Genomic DNA, 23,167 nt, shown 5'->3' with positions numbered 1-23,167 from the left:
CCTCCCCCAGATGTCAAGCAGTCCTATACATATTAAAGAGGTTACAGTAGATCTTAGATACAATATATGTGTGCAGAACCAAACAGTTCTCTTGTTGCTCAGGGAGAATTGGATTCAGAAGGTATAAATAACCTGGGAGGGAAAACAAAAATGCAAGCAGTTTACATTCGTTTCCTAGTGTTCTTTCTTTGTGAGTAGTGCTTCTGTCCATCCTTGATCAATTGAAACTGAGTTAGATCTTTTTGTTGAAGAAATCCACTTCCATCAGAATACATCGTCATACAGTATCATTGTTGAGGTATATAATGATCTCCTGGTTCTGCTCATTTCACTCAGCATCAGTTCATGTAAAGTCTCGCCAATCCTCTCTGTATTCATCGTGCTAGTCATTTCTTGCAGAACAATAATATTCCATAACATTCATATACCACAATTTACTCAACCATTCTCCAATTGATGGGCATCCATTCATTTTCCAGCTTCTAGCCACTACAAACAGGGCTGCCACAAACATTTTGGCACATACAGATTCCTTTCCCTTCTTTAGTATCTCTTTGGGGTATAAGCCCAGTAGAAACACTCCTGGATCAAAGGGTATGCGCAGTTTGATAACTTTTTGGGCATAGTTCCAAATTGCTCTCCAGAATGACTGGATGTGTTCACAATTCCACCAACAATGTATCAGTGTCCCTGTTTTCCCACATCCCCTCCAACATTCCACGTTATCTTTCCCTGTCATTCTAGCCAATCTGACAGGTGTGTAATGGTATTTCAGAGTTGTCTTAATTTGCATTTCTCTGATTAATAATGATTTGGAGCATATTTTCATATGATTAGAAATAGTTTTAATTTCTTCATCTGAGAATTATCTGTCCATATTCTTTGACCATTTATCAATTGGAGAATGGCTTGATTTCTTATAAATTAGAGTCAATTCTCTATATATTTTGGAAATGAGTCCTTTATCAGAACCTTTGACTGTAAAAATGTTTTCCCAGTTTATTGTTTCCCTTCTAATCTTGTCTGCATTAGTTTTATATGTACAAAAACTTTTCAATTTGATATAATCAAAATTTTCTATTTTGTAGTCAATAGTGATCTCTAGTTCTTCTTTGGTCATAAGTTCCTTCCTCTTCCACAGGTTTGAGAGGTAAACTATCCTATGCTCTTCCAATTTATTTATAATCTCATTCTTTATGCCTAGATTATGAACCCATTTTAACCTTATCTTGGTGTATGGTGTTAAGTGAGAGTCAATGCTTAGTTTCTGCCATACTAATTTCCAATTTTCCCAGCAATTTTTGTCAAATATTGCATTCTTATCCCAAAAACTGGGGTCTTTGGGTTTGTCAAACACTAGATAATTAAAGTTATTGGCTGTTTTGTCCTTTGAACCTAACCTATTCCATTGATCAACTAGTCTATTTCTTAGCCAATATCAGATGGTTTTAGTAACCGCTGCTTTATAATTTAATTTTAGATCTGGTACAGCTAGGCCACCTTCATTTGATTTTTTTTTTCATTAATTCCCTTGAAATTCTTGACATTTTGTTTTTCCATATGAACTTTGTTGTTATTTTTTCTAGGTCATCAAAATAGTTTCTGGGGAGTCTGATTGGTATAGTGCTAAATAAATAGATTAGTTTAGGTTGTATTGTCATCTTTATTATATTTGCTCGCCCAGTTCTACAGTTCTTCAGAGAAATCTTGATAGTGTCCTTGTATCGCTTTTTCTGATCTTATGAGCATTTGTCCTATGTGAGTTCTCCATAAAATAATCTTTTTGGTAAGTGTTCATTTGGTAATCAAACAATATGGTCAGCCTGACAGAGTTGTGCTCTCTGCTGTAGTGTAGGAGCAAGCATTATTAGAGAAACAAAGATTTCATAAAGATCAACAAAATCTATATAAAAAGAACCAGTTTATTATTCAATTTTCTTTTTTTATTCCTCATTTTCTTCTGCCAAACCTTTGATCATTTCCTTACTTAGTAAAATTTTCACAAACGTAGAACCAATAGTGAGAAGCAAGAGTAATGAGAATTTAACCAATTCTTCACTGAAAACAAAATAGTTCTGGTGTAAATTTTCTAGGATTAGGAGACTTTTCTGTCTCTTCCACTTCCTTAGGCTATAGACCTCATAGGAGATGGTTTTTATGTTATTCTCTTATTAAAAATAATTTAAAACATTCATTCCTATGATTTTTGAAAGGAAAAAAAAAGGCTTATTAAGTGTTTCATATGTGCAAATCACTAGGGATACTAATTAAAAAATAAAGAAATTCACAATAACAAATAGCTGATTATCTAGTGAGAGAGACAAAACATATGGAAGCATCTCCTACAAATTTTAGTGAAAACTTTCATGATCCTTAGGGTGCCATGCAAAAATGGAGTTCTAGGACAGAGAGGTTAAGATTGGAATTCTCAATATTAAAGTAACAAGGATACTTTTTCTGGATTAATTATAATGAGGGTGTCTTTTTTTCTTTTGGATAATAATTTTATTATGGATTTTTCTATAATTCTGCTTATAAAGCAATGGGAATTTTGTATTTGATAAGACTAAGTACTTACTGCATTGACTTAAAACGTCTTTCTTTTTTCCCCTCATATTTAGTGTCAACCATAGAAAACTAGTTAAGTTTGTATTTCTTGAGTCATTCAACTTTCTTGATTGTGTTAAAAGCTATAATAATGTAGATGAAATACCTAAAATGAATTACCCATCTGATGTGTTCCTAATGGGCTATATTTTCTAATAATCATCAATGATTTGAAGAATATTTTTAATGCCACTTCATTTATACACCAATATTTATAATAGGGAACATATAAGAGCATTACATTTATTGCTACATCACAAATGGGAGACTAGAAATAAATTGAGTATTGGTACTACAGCATGAAAGTGCTTATTTGTTATCCTTTTAATTGAGTGTCTGAATCCAGCAGTAATATTTGCATATGGAAATAATTTAGATTTATTAAAAAGTACTCTGTTATACTTCATTTTATATTAGGTGCAAACGAAGTTATGAATTATAGATATTGTTATGGAAAAATATTGATTAGGCTTCAGGTAGATGTATTTTTGCTGGCCATAATGAGATCTGGAAACAGTAAACTATAGGACAGAGATTTGAAATTGGAGAAGCATAATCTGATAGGTAACCATGGACTAGGTTATAGCAAGCTCAAGTATGGGGATTATATCCATGTAAATACTGTTTGCTCTGGGAGCATTTGAGGGACTCTGGAAACAAAGAAAGCCAGTTGAAAGTTAAAGTCTTAAAGTAGAGAAGTGAACTTAAAGATACTGAAGTATCATTCATAAGAGAAGGTAGAGAAATCACTTTAAAATAAGCTAAATTGAAAGGATGTCATAAATTAAGAAAATATTTTTATGGAATATCGAAGCCTTAATATCACCAAAGATAAGGATTGAAATGAATGTTCATTTTCAAGGTAGATGATTCAAAGTTCAAGGATGTCTGAGATCATTTCTTATCTAGATACCAAGATATCAAAACATCATATCTTCTCCAGCTAGGGGCCAAGTGCAGGGGACTGTTTGAGTAATAGTACAGAAATTGATTGAGAGTCATCAAGTCACTAAACACTTGCTAAGTACCTGTTATTTCCCAGGTACTCTGTTAACTGATGAGCTTGCAAAGACAGATAATATGGTCCCAGCCTTGAAGATGTTCACAATTTAATGGAAGAACCACATACAACCAAGATGTATATTGAAATAAATTGGAGATAATCTTAGAAGGTAGACCCAACATTAAGAGGACTATTAGTCAAAAGGGGCTTGAAGATCTAGAACTAGAAAATGGGAAGGTATTATTTAAAGGTTGATCTTTTCTACAATTTGGACAAACTGAATGTAATAACTTAAGATTGAAAATTGAGAGTGTTTAACATAAGCTGTGAGGCAACTGACTCTAGGAAAAAATAAAATGAGATGAAGAGATATGGTCATTTTTCCATGGCCTTTAACATTACCAATTTTAAGAATGTTTAAATCCTACATTTGGAAAGAATCTAAGAAATCATCCATTTCAAAATCAAACTCAATGTAAGTATTATCTTTATGATATGCCTGACAAAAGATGTCAGTCATTTCTTGAATGGATTTAGTGATTGTCTCATGTGACAGCTAATTCTTTCTTTAAAGCCCTAATATTATGCAGTTCCTTATACTAAGCTGAAATCTGATCCTTCATAGTTTTTACTTTTTGATTTGTAATATAAAATTGTTAAAGCATGACATAAGAACTCATCATATGAAAGCTTCTCATATAGAAACTTTGATCCAATTATTTTGAATATAAAAAGAGACTTAAGAAGGAAAAGTTAGTTTCCCACTCTGCTCAATAATGAGAGATTTAAAAACTCCTTGGCTACAGATTTGATCTTGAATCCTCTGTCTTATAAATTCATACTCTTGACCATAAGAAGACTGGCATTGTTGATGGAAAATATGTTTTTAGAATTACATCATTTTTATAAATGAAGACTACAATACCATTTAAACTTTTTCATGAATAAATTTCTTGGTTTTAAAAATCAAATGAGGAGAATATAGTTGGCAAATTGTATACCATTGTAATTGAATTAGAATTCTAATGGAAGAGGATTTGGGGGAGTATATATCTTATTAAAGAATGATAAATTAGTATCTGGAAAAGGAAACTTTGACCCCAAAAAGGCTTTACTAAATAGGTTTCCCTTTTTAATATTTTTTATTAATCAGGAAAGTTCAAAGGATTCATATAATTACAAATGGACAAAATTTTAGTATTTTTTGACAATTCTTCATAATATCTTTGTAGATGAGAAAGAAGTGGTCATCTAGTCTTTAACTGAAAATTTCCAAGTTAAGGAAAGTCAAAAAACTCCCAGAAAGATGATTATACTTTTGCATTGTTTTCATGTCAAGTTTAAATCTACTGCTCTGGATATTTAAAATGTTTCTACTAGTTCTTTCTCCTGGGGCCAAGCAAAACAATTCAAATTCTTTTTCCATACAACAGTCTTTCAAATACTTTAAGATGCCTATTTTATGCTGATTCTTTGTTTTCTTTTGTCCTCTTTCTAAGTGTTGCTTTAAAATAATCCCTTTGTCAAATTTTATGGCTGATATAATATCAGAGTTAATTTTTCTACTTGAGAGCTCCAGAATTTTAGCTGACCTTTGTCTCTGGATGCCATGAAAATTCCCAAGGACATGCTGAACTTCAACTGCTATTATCTTCATTCCTGAACTTGGAAAAGCCCATGCAGCCTCCCAGCCCAGGTTCCCCTCTCAAACTACGCTTCTTCTTCTTCTTCTTTTTTTTTTTTTTTGAAATGTCTATTCTATAGTATCTTTTCTACTAGGCTTCTTTTTCCATGTTTCACTATGGTCAGTAATTGGTAGATGTATCAAAACAAATCTAACCGAGCACAATCAATATCTTTCCAAAATGAAATCTACACCTTTTAACTTTATTTATCATTAATAAAAAATGAAGCATAACAAACTGAGCACTTTAAAATTGATCCTAAATTATTTTCAAATTCAAATCTGCCTTTTGGACTGATATCTCTGTCTTGTGATGTCCCTCTCATTCATCTCTAATTTCCAGATAGTAAAAGAATTGTACCCTCAATACCAATCAGTGCCTTTCCAAATGTGAATAATTCCTTGTAGAAAAGATAAAGTTATGTGGCTAGGTTGTGTTATTCTATTACTATTGTACAGTTTTGTGAATTTACAATTGTTTGGCTATACCTGAAGAGATATTTTAATGGGGTGATGTTAACTTAGAAGATGTCCTTTACTGCAATGCCCAGCATTCTGTCCATAGTTCTATTGGATTTAATATTTTACTGAAAATTCTGGATTAAGGCATAGGGAATATGATTGTTTGATCTGTAGATGGCACAAAGGAATAAAAATTTAAAGATTACATAATGTTATGCCACAGTCTCTTTGAATTGTTCTACCTCAGTTTCCCTAATTGCCCTGACTGAGTTTCCCTGAATTGTTCTACCTGTTTCCTTAACTGTTCTGCCTCAGTTGCCCTTAGTTGCAAAAACCTCCCTCTGGTCCATTAAGACTGAGGATCATTTGCTCTAAGGTTATAAATTGTCAATGTGAGACTCAAGATGAGAGGGATATCACAATTCCTGGCTCCTAACTCCTTCTGCCCTCAAGAATTTATGACACTACCTCCTCTAAAATATTCCAAAAGATAAGACTGTCCCAGATACCTCATTGACATCTTTATTTCTGTTTATTCAGACATCCTGACTCTGGCTTTTAATAAGAATTTATAGCCTCCCCCAATCCTGACAGAACCAAATGGTTCTGTAAAGAAGTTTCCCGCTCTTTTCTTTCTTTGTTCAAAAAAGATATATAAAGACTTGGGATTCTCCCATTCATCACTGGATACTTTGAAGCGAGAGTTCTGTCCAGTCAATTATACTCTCCAATTAATAAAATATTAAACACTCTCTAATCTCTATTTTGCCTCAATATTTTTGAGGGTTACAATACATTACAATAACATTACGACATTACAATAACAGCATCAAGATCCCAAAAATATTCTTTGGTTTGAATATTGGTCTAAATCAGTCACCGAAAGTATCTTAATTGTCAAATCTAACTGTTTTTTTTCTTAGTGTCCTTCTTCCCTGATCTTTCTGTTATATTTAGCACTGTTGACAATCTCCTATCACCATTCACCAGGACATTCACAGGACTCTTTAGTTTTCATGACACTGATCTCTCCTTCCTACCTGTATAAACCAGGCCTTTCTTAATCTCTTGTATTTGCTGATTTTTCTTATCATACCTTAACTATTGTTGTAACTCATGATTTCATTGATTCTTTTCCCCCACCCCTTCTATATTCTGTTGCTTGGTAACATCATTAACTACCATGCATTCAATTATGAACTCTATGCAGAAGACTCCCACAACATTTTGAGGTACCCCAAAGGTCTTAAGCTTATAGATAGATAGATAGATAGCAATAGAACTATACACAAAGATATATAACTTTAGTCTCTCTTCTGACCTCTGTTCCCCATCATGAGCTATCTTTTGGACATTTAGACATTTTAGACCAGATGAATCTTTCTTTTGGATCTCTTAAACTGAATTTCCCATAAGCATCACAACCTCCATGTGTATAAAATAGAACTCATATTTTATCCTCAAACCTTCTCCTCTTCTCAAATTCTCTGTTACCGTTGAAGACATCATTACCCTTCCATTCACCTAGTTTTGTAGCCTTGGTCTTATTCTTGACTCAAAATCCATCCTGCATATCCAATTTATTACCAAATCTTGTAATTTCTACTTACATAACATCCCTCATATGTGTCTCCATCTCACCACTCACAACTACCACCTAATATAGGTCATACTGTCTTAAGTATTTCCCCATTTCAAACTATTCTCTACTCACCCAAAAATAGTACTCTTCCTAACGCTCAAGTTCAGTCAAGTCCCCTTCAATTTGGTAAACTGTAATGGTTCCCTGTTACTTCCTGGATCACATATTTTTTTTTCTATTTTCCATTTAAATTTCTTTTCAATATTGTCCTTCCATCACTTTTAAAGCAAAAACTTTACTCCTCTCATATGAGATACCCTGTTACCCAGCTATTTTAGCCTACTTCATTTTCTTCATAAACAATGATCAATCTCCTATCTCACCTTGTATTATTTCTCCCCCATATTGAGGATGTCCTCTCTTTTTGTTTAAATGCTTCTAATGAAGAGGAAAGCTCTATCTGACAAAACAGTTCTCTAGGACTAATCATATCTATTCCAAACCCTCATTCACATTACAGCCTATCAAATACTTGAAGTCAATTTTGATGTCTTTCTTACATCTCTAGTACTATCAAATGATCCTCCTAAGGAGAAAAGACTTTTTTTCTTTACACAGAGGAAAGCTTATCAAAATCTTTCTTAAAACATGCCATCAGCCCTAAACACAATCCTTAAGATATTGTCTGCCCATGGCATGGTATGTTAGCATTATCTTTCTTATTTACAAAAAGCTATATCTTAATGTCACTCAAGATACCAGTAGGCGTTTTCTCCCCACTATTGATCTATACTAAGCTTGTAGTCCAGTAATACCTCCAGACCTTTTAAAAACAAACTACTATCTAACCATGTCTCACCCACAAATGAATCTGGTAAGATGTCACTTTCTAATATTAATTTAACTGAAACTATATATATCATGGAGAATAATTTGAACCATACAGCTTTGTAATCTGAATTACAGTATTTGAATCAGAATTGTGGAAAACTAAACACTAATTCAAATTTATCATTTAATCCATCTATGTCAAACTTTGCAAACATCATTTACGATTAAAACAAATAATCCAAACAATCACTTGAATAGAACTCTTCCTTAAACTCAATATCATTATGGTCTGCCATAAAACAATTCATATTCTTGAATGACTCTGGAAATGTCACTATGCAAAGAATCCTAAGCATTTACTTGTCTGAAGGCTGCTAGCAATGGAGAGGGATTTGGGAAATAGCTAGCTGGTTTTATGAAAATCTTCCATGGAAATACAGTCTGCCATTTAATATGCCTTTAAAGGAGTAAGGTCTTCATCCATGCAAAAATGTTTATGGGTCATTACCAGCAGAACCATAGCATTCTGAAAGCCATTCCCCAAATGCACTGAGGTCTGCTTTAAAACAAAACAAAACAAGTTCAATGCAGTCTCCAAATAAAGGTCAAAGAAGCCTTTAACTGGATGTTGGCTTTCATGCATCAATAATGATGTTCTATTATGTATTTAGAAAGAATAAAAGAATGAATGGACCAAACTTTGATTATGGATCTATATTTTTAATCTGGAAGGTCAGGCTTCTTTGAGCCTGTTGGTGAGGAATAGAACATAATTTAAAAATAATCATGCTTCATGCAAGTTGCTTTTTTATATGTTACAGAGAACAATTATAATATTCTTCCTTCTGGATACAAACAACAACTGTCATTCATATAGAGTTTTAAGATTTGCAAAGCTCTTAAAGACAGGTGCTGTTTTTCTCCGTCTTAAAGATGAGGACACTGAGGCAGTCAAAGGTAAAATAATTTGATCTAAGGTCATACACATAGTAAGTGTTTGAAACAAATTTAAACTCATTTTTCTACCAAAAGGACCAACCTATTATCGATCTATATATCTATACACATATGTGTATATTCATGTGCACACATATATACATATACATCTCTCTATATATGCACAGATATATACACAGATGTGTACCTATGTATGCATATACATATTTGTGGAAAGAGAGAGAGAGAGAGAGAGAGAGAGAGAGAGAGAGAGAGATTTCTTTGCATAGTGACATTTCCAGAGTCATTCAAGAATATGAATTGTTTTATGGCAAACTATAATGATATTGAGTTTAAGGAAGAGTTCTATTCAAATGATTGTTTGGATTATTTGTTTGAATCGTAAATGATGTTTGCAAAGTTTGACATAGATGGATTAAATGATAAATTTGAATTAGTGTTTAGTTTTCCACAATTCTATTTCAAATACTGTAATTCAGATTACAAAGCTATGTGGTTCAAATTATTCTTTATTGTTATTAGTTGCTGTGTACTTATAGAACTTGTACTGCAATATACTCTTTTTAATTTCAAAACTACCAAAAAAATATTTCCCTACTCCCCATTAACAATTTTTCCTTAGCTTATAGCTTTAGGTATTGTTTTTCTCAAAACAAAACAAACAAAAAATATGTTGTTGGAGAAAGCCAACAACCTCTCCAGGAATCCCAATTTTGATACTTTCTTTTCAAATGTCATTTGGCAGCTGATTATTTATTTAGAAAGCAAAAGTTCTTTCATTAGTAATTTTTATATTTGATTTTGTTTTTAATAGTAAAAAGTAATCCTTCCAGATTTTAATCCAAATAAAATCAAAACTGGTGATAGAAAATCAAGCCAAATTGTATTTTTCAGATCAGAGATTTTCCTAATTTTTATTCTAATTAAATTTTCACTGTCATGAATGACAAAATTCCTCTTTCCTAAACAATAAACTTTACATGCTTTTGGGCCTGAAAAGTAAGTTCTAATGAGACTATCATAACTCTGGCTCCAAACTGGATCCAGAGATAGAAAAGACCATCTGCTACTGTCAGAAGCCCATTTTTACTCATATTCAAAAGGATCAGCTGCCCCTGTCTTCTTAATGCTACTCTTAGAATCCAGCCCAGAATACCTAACATTTTGCTAGAAAGAGGGAGTAAATGTGAACAGTATTAAAATGGGATAAAGCAGAAAAACAAATGAAAGACATTTTTCCCAATGAACCAATCTTCGCCACCACAACAATAGCACATGCACATGATGGCAGAAACAGGTTCAAGACCTGGAAATAATGATATTTTTTAAGATATGAGAACTGATTATTTTTTAAATAACTTTTTCTGAAATTCACTTGAACTGCTGTAAAAAAAATAAAAGACAACCTGGATTCAAATTCAGAGCCTCTCCAAATCCAGGACTATTTCTACTCCAAGGAGAAACTATCCCATTATGAGAAAAGATAAGTGCAAAAGTACTTCTCCAACCCCTGTGTTTTTGGAAACATATCATTTATTGATTTAAATGAAGTCATTTCATTTTGAAACACATCAAAGGTTAAATAAAAGACATTTGCTAAATGTATACCCATTGAGATATTAAGCATAAACTGAGTATATATTTAAAAAAGACATTTAGATAATAATAATTAAAATAATAGTAATAATGATACTTGTAATTTTATAGTGCTTTAAAGTTTTCTTTTTTTCTGTTTATTTTTTTTTTTGCCAGTATTATACTCTCATTGGTATTTACTACAATATTTTCACAGAACAGGAAAAAAGGACAGGCTTGGTGTGAAAATAAAATAAACTTAAAATTCATATTTCTCATCTTTATCTTCCCTCACAGAAATTTCTGCTCTACTTTCCTCATAATCCTTCTCCAGGGCAGCTATATTCTCTTCTGCCTCAAAGAACTCTCTTTCTACATCAGTTTCCCCAAATACCAGTGAACCAAAGATATATTTGGCATGGGACAGGTAGTTGGTAACATGGATAGAGCAACTGTCCTGGAAAGAAGACCTGGATTCAAATTCAGCCTTAGACACTAGCTGGGTAACTCTGAGCAAATCACTTAATCTTATTTGCTTCAATTTCTTCACCTGTAAAATGAGCAAGAGAAGGAAATGACAAACCACACCAATATTTTTTACTAAGAAAACCCCAAAAGAAGTCACAAAGAGTCAGATATCACTAAAAATGTTTAACCATAAAAACATAGATGGTATTTTTATGTGGTCCAGTTGAACCTAGACATCAGTAACATGTATGGAATTATTCACCATGCATATAGCCCACTATACCTTGTGAAAGGTAATCCTAGTGAAAGACTAGCAACTAATGACAACTTTGAGAGCAATTGAGCATCAATCACAAACTGGAAACTATGGGAATGATGGCAGAATTGACTTGAGACTATGGGAATGATGGCAGAATTGACTTGAGAACCATGTCACCACAGTACAATAGTCAATATGGGTAAGGGTCACCACCATCTGGTTGGTAGGCTCAAAGCAAATAATGGTGATTTCTTAAATCAGCTGTTCATGGTAGGTTGTATGGAGGTGTGGGAATTAGATTGATCTGGAATTGTGTTAGAACAACATTCAGGGCATTATCAAATTGGAAAGAGACAGTGATGGAAGACAAAATTTGGCTAAAAAAGGAATTCAGGTCAATCTATGTTGGGCATTCACTATTACAGATTTTCAGACATGTGGGTTCATTGTCTACCGTGAAGAAACAATCAAAGTGTTCCAGAATGACTTCTGTGGGGAGAGGGTTTAGGGTATGTGTGTTTAGAATAGAGTTATGGGGCTCAAATATGGGAATGAAAACCTTAGGGGCCAGATAAATGGAAAAATTTAACTAAGTCCTCTTTCCCTAATCAATTCACAGATATTCTATCAGCAGAGAGGTAGAACCAGAGCCAGTTACATCATCAATATTATAGAAGACCAAAAAGCCTTGAAGCCAAAAAACCTGTGCTCAGATCAGGAAGATTTTCATATCTTATCCAAACCATCTTGTCCAAATCCATCTTATCCAAAACCAGCTGGATGATTTCCTTGCCAAAAATGCATGTTCCTTACCATTAATCAGCTATTTAGGATGTTAGAGCTAGCAAAAGATTCCATTATGAATTTCAATAACAGTTGACTCTTAAACATTTATATCATCCCTTTTTGTAGTGACAAAGAATTGGAAATTGAGTCGATTCTCATTCAGTAAGGAATGACCAAACAAGTTATGGTATATGAATATAATGGAATTTTATTGTGCTATAAAAAACAAGTTAGTGGATTTCTTTTTTTTTTTTTTAATAACTTTTTATTGACAGAACCCATGCCAGGGTAACTTTTCACAACATGATCCCTTGCTCTCACTTCTGTTCTGATCTTTCCCCTTCTTCCCTCCACCCCCTACCCTAGAAGGCAAGCAGTCCTATACATGTTAAATAGGTTACAATAGATCTTATACAATATATGTGTGCAGAACCGAACAGTTCTCTTGTTGCTCAGGGAGAATTGGATTCAGAAGGTATAAATAACCCGGGAATCAGAACAAAAAATGCAAGCAGTTTACATTCATTTCCTACTGTTCTTTCTTTGGGTGTAGCTGCTTCTATACATCCTTGATTAATTGAAACTAAGTTAGATCTTCTCTTTGTTGAAGAAATCCACTTGCATCAGAATACATCCTCACACAGTATCATTGCTGCGGTATATAATGATCTCCTGGTTCTACTCATTTCACTCAGCATCAGGTCATGTAAAGTCTCGCCAATCCTCTCTGTATTCATCCTGCTGGTCATTTCTTGCAGAACAATAATATTCCATAACATTCACATACCACAATTTACTCAACCATTCTCCAATTGATGGGCATCCATTCATTTTCCAGCTTCTAGCCACTACAAACAGGGCTGCCACAAACATTTTGGCACATACAGATCCCTTTTCCTTCTTTAGTATCTCTTTGGGGCATAAGCCCAGTAGAAACACTGCTGGATCAAAGGGTATGCACAGTTTGATAACTTTTTGGGCATAGTTCCAAATTGTTCTCTAGAATGGCTGGATGCGTTCATAATTCCACCAACAATGTATCAGTGTCCCTGTTTTCCCACATCCCCTCCAACATTCCACATTATCTTTCCCTGTCATTCTACCAATTTGACAGGTGTGTAGTGGTATCTCAGAGTTGTCTTAATTTGCATTTCTCTGATCAATAGTGATTTGGAAGACGAGTGGTAACAGTTTCAATTTCATCATCTGAAGATTGTCTGTTCATATCCTTTGACCATTTATCGATTGGAGAATGGCTTGATTTCTTATAAATTAGATTCAATTCTCTATATATTTTGGAAATGAGTCCTTTATCAGAACCTTTGACTGTAAAAATGTTTTCCCAGTTTATTGTTTCCCTTCTAATCTTGTCTGCATTAATTTTGTTTATACAAAAACTTTTCAATTTGATATAATCAAAATTTTCTATTTTGTAGTCAATAGTGATCTCTAGTTCTTCTTTGGTCATAAATTCCTTCCTCTTCCACAGGTCTGAGAGGTAAACTATCCTATGCTCTTCCAACTTATTTATAATCTCATTCTTTATTTCTAGATCATGAACCCATTTTGACCTTATCTTGGTGTACAGTGTTAAGTGTGGGTCAATGCCTAGTTTCTGCCATACTAATTTCCAATTTTCCCAGCAATTTTTGTCAAATAATGCATTTTTATCCCAAAAACTGGGGTCTTTGGGTTTGTCAAACACTAGATAATTAAAGTTATTGGCTGTTTTGTCCTTTGAACCTAACCTATTCCATTGATCAACTAGTCTATTTCTTAGCCAATACCAGATGGTTTTAGTAATTGCTGCCTTATAATATAATTTTAGATCTGATACAGCTAGGCCACCTTCATTTGATTTTTTTTCATTATTCTCTTGAAATTCTTGACCTTTTGTTTTTCCATATGAACTTTGTTGTTATTTTTTCTAGGTCATCAAAATAGTTTTTGGGAAGTCTGATTGGTATAGCTCTAAATACATAGATTAGTTTAGATAGTATTGTAATCTTTATTATATTTGCTCACCCAATCCAAGAGCATTTAATATTTTTCCAGTTGGTTAGATCAGACGTAATTTGTGTGGAAAGTGTTTTGTAGTTTTGCTCATAAAGTTTCTGGTTTTCCCTTGGCAGATAGATTCCTAAATATTTTATACTATCAGTAGTTACTTTAAATGGAATTTCTCTTTGCAACTCTGACTGTTGGATTTTGTTAGTGATATATATGAGTGCTTATGACTTATGTGGGTTTATTTTATAACCAGCAACTTTGCTAAAGTTGTGGATTATTTCTAATAACTTTTTAGTAGAATCTCTTGGGTTCTCTAAGTTTACCATCATATCATCAGCAAAGAGTGACAATTTGGTTTCCTCATTGCTTATTCTTATTCCTTTAATCTCTTTCTCAGCTCTTATTGCCAAAGGTAGTATTTCTAATGCAATATTAAATAGTAACGGTGATAGTGGGCAACCTTGTTTCACTCCAGATCTTATTGGAAATGGTTGCAGTTTGTCCCCATTACATATGATGCTTACTGCTGGTTTTAAATAGATGCTTCTAATTATTTTAAGGAAAAGTCCATTTATTCCTATACTCTCAAGTGTTTTTTAATAGGAATGGATGTTGGATTTTATCAAATGCTTTTTCTGCATCTATTGAGATGATCATATGGTTTTTGTTAATTTGGTTATTAATATGGCCAATTATACTGATAGTTTTCCTAATATTGAACCAGCCCTGCATTCCTGGTACAAATCCTACTTGATCATGGTGAATTATCCTGGGGATAATTTTCTGTAGTCTTTTTGCTAATATTTTACTTAAGATTTTAGCATCAATATTCCTTAGGGAGATTGGTGTATAATTTTCTTTCTCTGTTTTCAACCTACCTGGTTTAGGTATCAGTACCATATCTGTGTCATAAAAGGAATTTGGTAGGACTCCTTCATTCCCTATTTTTTTCAAATAGTTTATAAAGAATTGGGACTAATTGTTCTTTGAATGTTTGGTAGAATTCACATGTAAATCCATCTGGTCCTGGGGATTTTTTTTTTAGGGAGTTGATTAATAGCTTGTTCTATTTCTTTTTGTGAAATGGGAGTATTTAAGCAATTTATTTCCTCCTCTGATAATCTGAGAAGCCTATATTTTTGGAGGTAGTCATCCATTTTGCTTAGGTTATCAAATTTATTGGAGTAAAGTTGGTCAAAAGTAACCCCTTATTATTTCTTTAATTTCCTCTTCATTGGTGGAAAGTTCTCCCTTTTCATTTTTATACTACTAATTTGATTTCCCTCTCTCCTTTTTCTAATCAGATTTAGCAAAGGTTTATCAATTTTATTGGTTTTTTCATAAAACCAACTCTTACTTTTATTTATTAGTTCAAAAGTTTTTTTTTTTTACTTTCAATATTATTAATTTCTCCTTTTAATTTTAGAATTTCAAGTTTAGTAATTGATTGGGGGTTTTTAATTTGGTCTTTTTCTAGCTTTTTAAGTTGCAAGCCCAGTTCATTGACCTTCTCTTTCTCTATTTTGTTCAAGTAAGCCTCTGAGGATATAAAGTTTCCCCTTATTACCGATTTGGCTGCATCCCACAAATTTTGGTATGATGTCTCACCATTGTCATTATTTTGAGTGAAGTTATTAATTGTGTCTATAATTTGCTGTTTCATCCAATCATTCTTTAAGATGAGATTTTTTAGTTTCCAATTACTTTTTGATTTATTTACACCTAACTTTTTGTTGAATGTTGTTTTTATTGCATTGTGATCTGAAAAGAAAGCATTTACTATTTCTGCCTTCCTGCATTTAATTTTGAGGTCTTTATGTCCTAATATTGGTCAATTTTTGCATAGGTTCCATGAACTGCTGAGAAGAAAGTATACTCATTTCTGTTACCATTCAGTTTTCTCCACAGATCTATCATATCTAATTTTTCTCATATTCTAATTACCTCTTTAATTTCTTTCTTATTTGTTTTGTGATTTGATTTATCTAAATCTGAGAGTGCAAGATTAAGATCTCCCGCTATTATAGATTTGCTGTCTATTTCTTCTTGTAACTCTCTTTCTCCTTTAGGAAGTTAGATGCTATACCACTTTGTGCATATGTGTTTAATACTGATATTGCTTCATTGTCTATAGTACCTTTATAGCAAGATATAGTTTCCTTCCTTATCTCTTTTAATTAGATCATTTTTTTACTTTTGCTTGATCTGAGTTAAAGATGGCTACCCCTGCTTTTTTGACTTCGCCTGAAGCATAATAGATTCTGCTCCAACCTTTTATCTTTACTCTGTATGTATCTCCCTGTTTTAAATGTGTTTCCTGTAAACAATATATTGTAGGGTTCTGACTTTTGATCCAGTCTGCTATCTGCCTCCTCTTTATGGGGGAGTTCATCCCATTCACATTTACAGTTAAAATTACTAATTCTGTATTTCCTGCCATTCTAATATCCTCAGATTATGCTTTTCTTTTTCTTGCCCTCCTTCCCCCCCTTCCTTAGTATTAAACTTATTGGTCCCACTTGTGTCATCCATCTCTCCCGCTTTAGTATCCTTCTCTCCTCCCTTTGAATCCCTTCCACTTTCTTGTACCCTTCCCTTATTACTCTTTTTCCTTTTCCCTTTTCCTCTCCCACTGTTTAATGAGGTGAGAGAAGATTCTCTGTAAAACAAATATGTCAATTATTTCCTCTGTGAGCCAACTCTGATGAGAGAAAGATTCGCACAATGTTCCTCCCCCTCTTTGAGTTCAAGCTAGTGGATTTCAAAATACATCTGGAAAGACTTACACAAACTGATTCAAAATGAAGTGAACAGAACCAGGAAAAGATTATGCAAAGTAACAACAATATTATATGATAATAAGCTATGAACAATTTAGCTCTTCTCAGCAATACAGTAATTCAATACAATTTCAAAGGACTCATGATGGAAATAGCTAAACATATTCAGAGAAAGAACTGATTAAGTCTAAATGAACATCAACGTTTAATATTTTTATTTTCTTATCTCTTTTCATGTTTATTTTTTCTTTTTGTCTGCTTCTTTCTCAATAAGATTAATATGGAAATATGTTTTGCATGATTTCAGATATATAATTTATTAATTTTTTATCATCTAAGGGATGAAGTAGAAGAAGGAGAGAAGGAGAAAATTTGGCATTCAATTAAAAAGTCATTATAAATTGTTTTCACGTGTAATGAGAAAAAAATGTGATTAAAAAAATAACAGTCGATACCAGATCTACAAAACTCTTATTCCACTCCAGAAGGTATAAAAGGAATCAACACCTCCTCTAATGGTATTTTCAGTTCCATCTCACCATCAGCCTGGATAGTATGTTCCAGGAAATGCTCCTAGCAGGTTTTTGATGAATTTGACAGTCTGGTCAATATGGATAGAAATGTATTCAGACATAATACTAAAAGTATGCCATGATTTGCTGGATTAGGAAGAAATCAAGTGAAGTATAATACAAGATTCTCACTAATTAATCATTAAGGAATCTTAAAGGAAATAAAACAAACAAAAAACAAAACCTTTGTCTAAAATTTTAAAAGCACAAAAACTTTTGGAAAGGGGTGTTATTATGATTTCCATTGCACAGATGAGAAAACTGAGAAAGATGGAGGTTAAGTGATTTGTCTTGGGCCATAAATAGTGAGTGTTTAAGGATATAGTATAACTATTTTCTTTCCTCTAATGCTAGCACTTTATACACTATCTAATTGCCTCCAATGACTGCATTATTTGGTAATAACTATAAGTATCTTCTCACTCACTCTCTAGTTTAAATTACTTACCTTTAGTCTCTCCAATAAGTTTAGGTCCCTCACTAAGCTAAAAGGGAAGTTAGTTTATGGCTGTATTTAGTTATCATTGTGACTATTCCTGCCACAGAATTTGATGTTTTTTTCCCCTTTTAACAAATACATTTTTATTGTTGTGTGGTACTACTTGTTCTTGCATAATAGAAAAGCCCTTCTTTCTGACTTCACAACAGGCACAATTATTCACTATTTTTCCTGAGAACACTTTAAATTGGCTGGTGAACCAAAACTCCATAGATATACAATAAGGACAATTTGTGTCCCTAAGGTCCTATTCTTTCTCTATCTATCTGTGTGTTTCTACAATATAAAATAATACATGATGAATCCATTAATATATAATACACGGTGTACATCTATAACATATGATAAATATGCCTATTCTTTTCCACGTCTACTCCATCCCTACCCTTTTTAAAATACTATATCCTGCATATTTTTAGGCTATCTATTCATTTCTAAGTATAGTTCCTTTTTGTTCCTGGTGCAAAAGATCTACTATTTATTTTTATATGTCAATGAAAGACAACTCCTCAAGTTATTTTCCACTCTAGACTCTCTTCAATTCAGCCATCAAAGTAACTTTCCTAAACTGCAGATCCAACCAAATTATTCTCCACTCAATAAAATCAAATGATTTCCTATTAACTCCAGGATCAAATATAAAATTCTCTGTTTGGCGTTTAAAGATAACCACTCCCCTCCTTTCCAATCTTCTAATGGCTTCCTTCCTGCCATATAGTCTTCATTCTAGTGAAACTGGTCTAACTTGAAATCACATCTCTACTTTGAACATTTTTTTCTGCCTTCTCCCCACTTCTAGAGTACTCACATCTCTATCTACTGGCTTATCTTCCAGCCTTTTACATTTGGATAAAATCTCACATTCTGCAGGAAGTATTACCAGTCTATTTAAATTCTAAAGCTTCTCTCTATTAATTATTTCCTTCTTTTCCTACACATAGATTACTTGATTTTTATTTATTTACCTCACAAGACACTAAAAACCTAAAAATTTTTGCATAAAGTTAAAAGATTTTGGAACTTAACATTTAAAAAATTGTTTAAAAAACCCTTTAGAAGAAAGGGGAAAAAAAGAAAATTACACTGCATGCTTTTTGAGGGAAGGTACTATTTTTTGCCTCTTTTTGTATCCCTATGTACAATGCCAGTCACAAAATAAATGCTTAATAAATATTTATTGATTCATTGATTGACTGAATGACATAGAATAAGATGGACTCATTCACTGCTGGTGCAATTACAAATTTGCAGAACATTCTGGAACATAATTTCAGTACATAGTATAAGTTATAAAATAATCATTTCTTTTGATCTAATGTTGCCATTGTTCAGAATATATTCAGAAATTTTTATGAAAAATATCACAAAGAACTATCTATTCTGAAATTTTCATAGGAACATTAACTGTAATAGGAAAAAAATGATAAAAACAAAAAATAATTTATTCAATAAAATCATGTTAAAATTATATTACTATAATGTAACATAAGACAATTAAAACTAACCACGTGAGAAATAGAAATTAAGAAACAATGCAAAGCAAAACAACAACAAAAAATAATACTACCTATATCCACAGAAGAGGGGAAGAATGTGAATGAAATGACAAAGAACCCCAAATGAAGACTTAGGAATAACTAAAAAATTACAAGCTGTATAATACACATAGAAAATTGAAGAAGGAGAGTTTTCTAAGGAAGTGTGACCTAATGAAGGGTTAACTTTAGGAACCAAAAAAAAAAAAAGGTCCTATCTTTGAACAAACATTGCCCTTGCAAATCTGGGCAAGTTCCAACTTTTTAATATTCCAAGCAATTCTAGAAAATTATGTAAGTTGTACCATATATTAGTAAAAAGTATTTCCTCTTTGGGGAGTTCCCTATAACATTAAAATCATGAATCTAGCCTTTATCCCTAACTCTATATGTTGAAATTAATTAAGGGAAGTTAGCACAGTGGCTAGACCATAGGCCCTGGAGTGAGGAGGACTTGAATTCAAATCCAGTTAGCTGTTTTATCCTGTTTAAGTCACTTTTCTTATCTTCCAAAAAAAAGAAAAATAAATAGATTAAAATGAAAACAGTTACTAAAGTTACTAAAAGCTAAAAATAAACATGTATATATGTATGTGTACAAAATTATTATGTATTATATATATTATATATATCCCTATGTGTATGTGATATAAGAAAGGAATACAGAGGGAGAAAATAAAGATTATCAACAACTTGTGGGTGAGGTAGATCAAGGTAAATTCCCTCTTTCACTGATGCCATGACATTTAAGTTGAGTTTTAAAAGTTGATTAAAATTCAGTAGCAAACAGAAGATGTCATATTGGAAACATTAGAAATAAAAGTAAAAGCATGATGCTAGACAAGGACAGTGAATACAAATGATGAATAACCTATTTGGGCTAGAATAATTGTATCTACTTGGTCTGAAAGTTATTTGTTCAACATTGTAATCAGATCAGCTGAATAGGAAGCTTTGGGGTTTTTTTTCCTTAAAATTCTGGCTATCAAGGTGTCAATAATTTCCCAAGATATTTTCTGTCCAATTCCCCAAGGTAATAGTTTTGTGTAAAAAGGGCACCTTTTTTCATGACTGTCACTTTGTCTCCATTCCCACATACAATAGTCCGGTTAAGCCATCATTACCTCTCATCTAGACAACTATAATAGTCACCAATAGTCTTACTGTCTCTTTATTCCAACCTCAGCAATCCTTCCTTCACACAAATGTCAAAATAATTTTCTCCAGGTACAGGTTAAATCTTGACACTGTACTGTTTAAAAGAACTTTAGTGGTTCCATACTGTTAAGAATGTAAAATTCAAAGTCTTTAGTGTGACATTTTAAGGATTTCACAGATTGGTTCCAAGTTTACCTTTCAAATTTTAACTTACATTTCTGGCCATATTACATCTTTTATATACTCAAAGTTTTAGACAAACTACCAAACTAGACTATTAGCTGTCCTCAAGATTTGACATGCTGTCTTCACTACCTATGCTTTTAGATAGGGTGTTCTTTATGCTCAAAATGTACTCTAAAAGTATCTAAAATGGCATTCAGAAGAAATGACACAAGAAATATCTCTCATTTAGCTTCAGGGAAGTGTGTGACAGAGACCTTCCTGGACTGAAATGAGAAAGCTTAATGGATGTTTAAGGATGAATTCACAATAAATGGAAGGGGCATCCATTTAATACCTGCCATTATTCTTGGTAACTAGGAAGTAAGATCATGTTTTTTTTTTTTTTCCTGTCAAAATTGAAGGACTATGAGAGTTATTTGTATCATGTAATTTTTGGCACCCTGTTATCCCACCTTAGATACAACCCTTTATACTTACTCCCCACACTTAGCTTTATTTTTTCCCATCAAGGCTCAGATCAGACAGTATTTTCCATGGATTCTTTTCCAAGCCACTCAGATGAAAGTATTTTCTCCCCAAGCAAATCATCTTTATCCCAGTTCTCTCCTTTACTTCTATCACTCACTACAGAGTACCATATTTTTTGTCATCAATCTCCATTAGTCCCCTTATAGAAAGCAATATCCTTGAAAATATGGTATGTGTGATTTTGCTATCTTTGTGTTCTCAGGGTCAACAGTTATATCTAGAATTTAAGATATTTAATTAATGTTTGGTGAATAACTGAGACCATTACAAAGGGCACAATGCATATATGCATACATATGTATGTGCATATGTGTATATATATATATATATATATATATATATGTAGAGAGGGAGAGAGAACAGATTGATAAATAGATAGACAGACAGACAGACAGACATATAGATAAACTTGATGCAAACCAAGTTCTGTGGTGCAAGTTCTTAAGAATGCAGAGGGATGGGGAAGCAATTAGGAAATACATGATTTAATGGGGAAAAATATTAAACACCTTTTGAAGCAGAAATTGAGATTACAACTATAAAAAAGTGAGGAAAACCCTGACTTTAAGAATATTACGTTCTATTAGAATGATACCATGAAAGTAAGGGAACTAGGACCAGCAGGAAGAAGTTTTCTAATGAGTCACAGAAATTATAAGGAAAAGACAGAGCTATTAATTTTTCACTCCTTTTCCACTTACAATGGTATTTATTTTCATATTTATGGTATCTATTTTACTAATTTTTTATATTTATGTTAGTAGGAATACATGTGACGGCAGACAAAATAACGAATTGGGTAGTCCCTGATTTATTGTTGGATATTTACATGAGATATGAAAAATAGTTTCACTGATGGTTTTCACAATCCTAGAGTGAGCATGATCTCTTTATAGATTGCTAAGGGATATATTCTTGTTACTGTCTGAATTATACTATATTTTCTGTTCTAAATGACAATATTAAGAAATTTAGGAACTACCTCATAATTAAGAATATATCTTAGCTGATCTTATTTCTCTATTTAATTCTAGATTTATTAAAACCTCTCAAGAATGGAAAAAAAATTGAGTTGGAGAAAATAAGTATGTTGCAAACCTATTGACGACATTTTGACAGAATATTATATGCATTATTCTTATTTAGCATATAAAGTTACAAAGAAATTAAAACTATTTTTCAAAACTGCTGTGGAAACAATACTGCTGGATTTGAAATCAGAGGGCTTGGTTCAAATCCAAGCTCTGTCTTAGTAAGTTGCTTTTCTTTTCTAGGCCTCAGTTTCCTCTGTTTATAATGAAGAGACCAACTAGACTTCTAAAGTCTCTTCTAGCTGTGTGTCTATGATTCTGTGATCCTATTGGGTGTCTCTATACAGTTGCCTTTAAAAATATCTATGTTATATAGTATTTTTAACTTAAGTACGTAATCCTGGCTATTTGAAATCTCACACAAATTTATCCCCAGAAGGACATTATCAGCCTGCTCAGAACCCAGAAGTGGTTTCTGCTTTCTTTTTACTGACTCTTTCTTGACCCCTCCTGTGCTAACTACATTTGGGTCCAGTGTGACTCCAAGCCATTACATATTTGGAGTTTCCTCCTTTTAACACTAAGCAGCACAGCTCGGTTTAACTATACAAGTAACCAACTGCACAGCAGGGCCTCAGTTGCCTTGTTTATTTA

General features: G+C 32.7%; 1 pseudogene; it reads right to left on the bottom strand.

Moving 5' to 3' along the window:
- Positions 1-10,960: 10,960 nt before the first annotated feature.
- On the bottom strand, positions 10,961-20,994 carry LOC105749681 (annotated as a pseudogene).
- Positions 20,995-23,167: the final 2,173 nt, after the last annotated feature.

Source organism: Sarcophilus harrisii, chromosome 1 (assembly GCF_902635505.1).
Source record: "Sarcophilus harrisii chromosome 1, mSarHar1.11, whole genome shotgun sequence".
Classification (NCBI taxonomy): domain Eukaryota; kingdom Metazoa; phylum Chordata; class Mammalia; order Dasyuromorphia; family Dasyuridae; genus Sarcophilus; species Sarcophilus harrisii.
The sequence above is the reverse complement of the archived record's forward strand: the minus strand, read 5'-3'. Positions and strand labels throughout refer to the sequence as shown.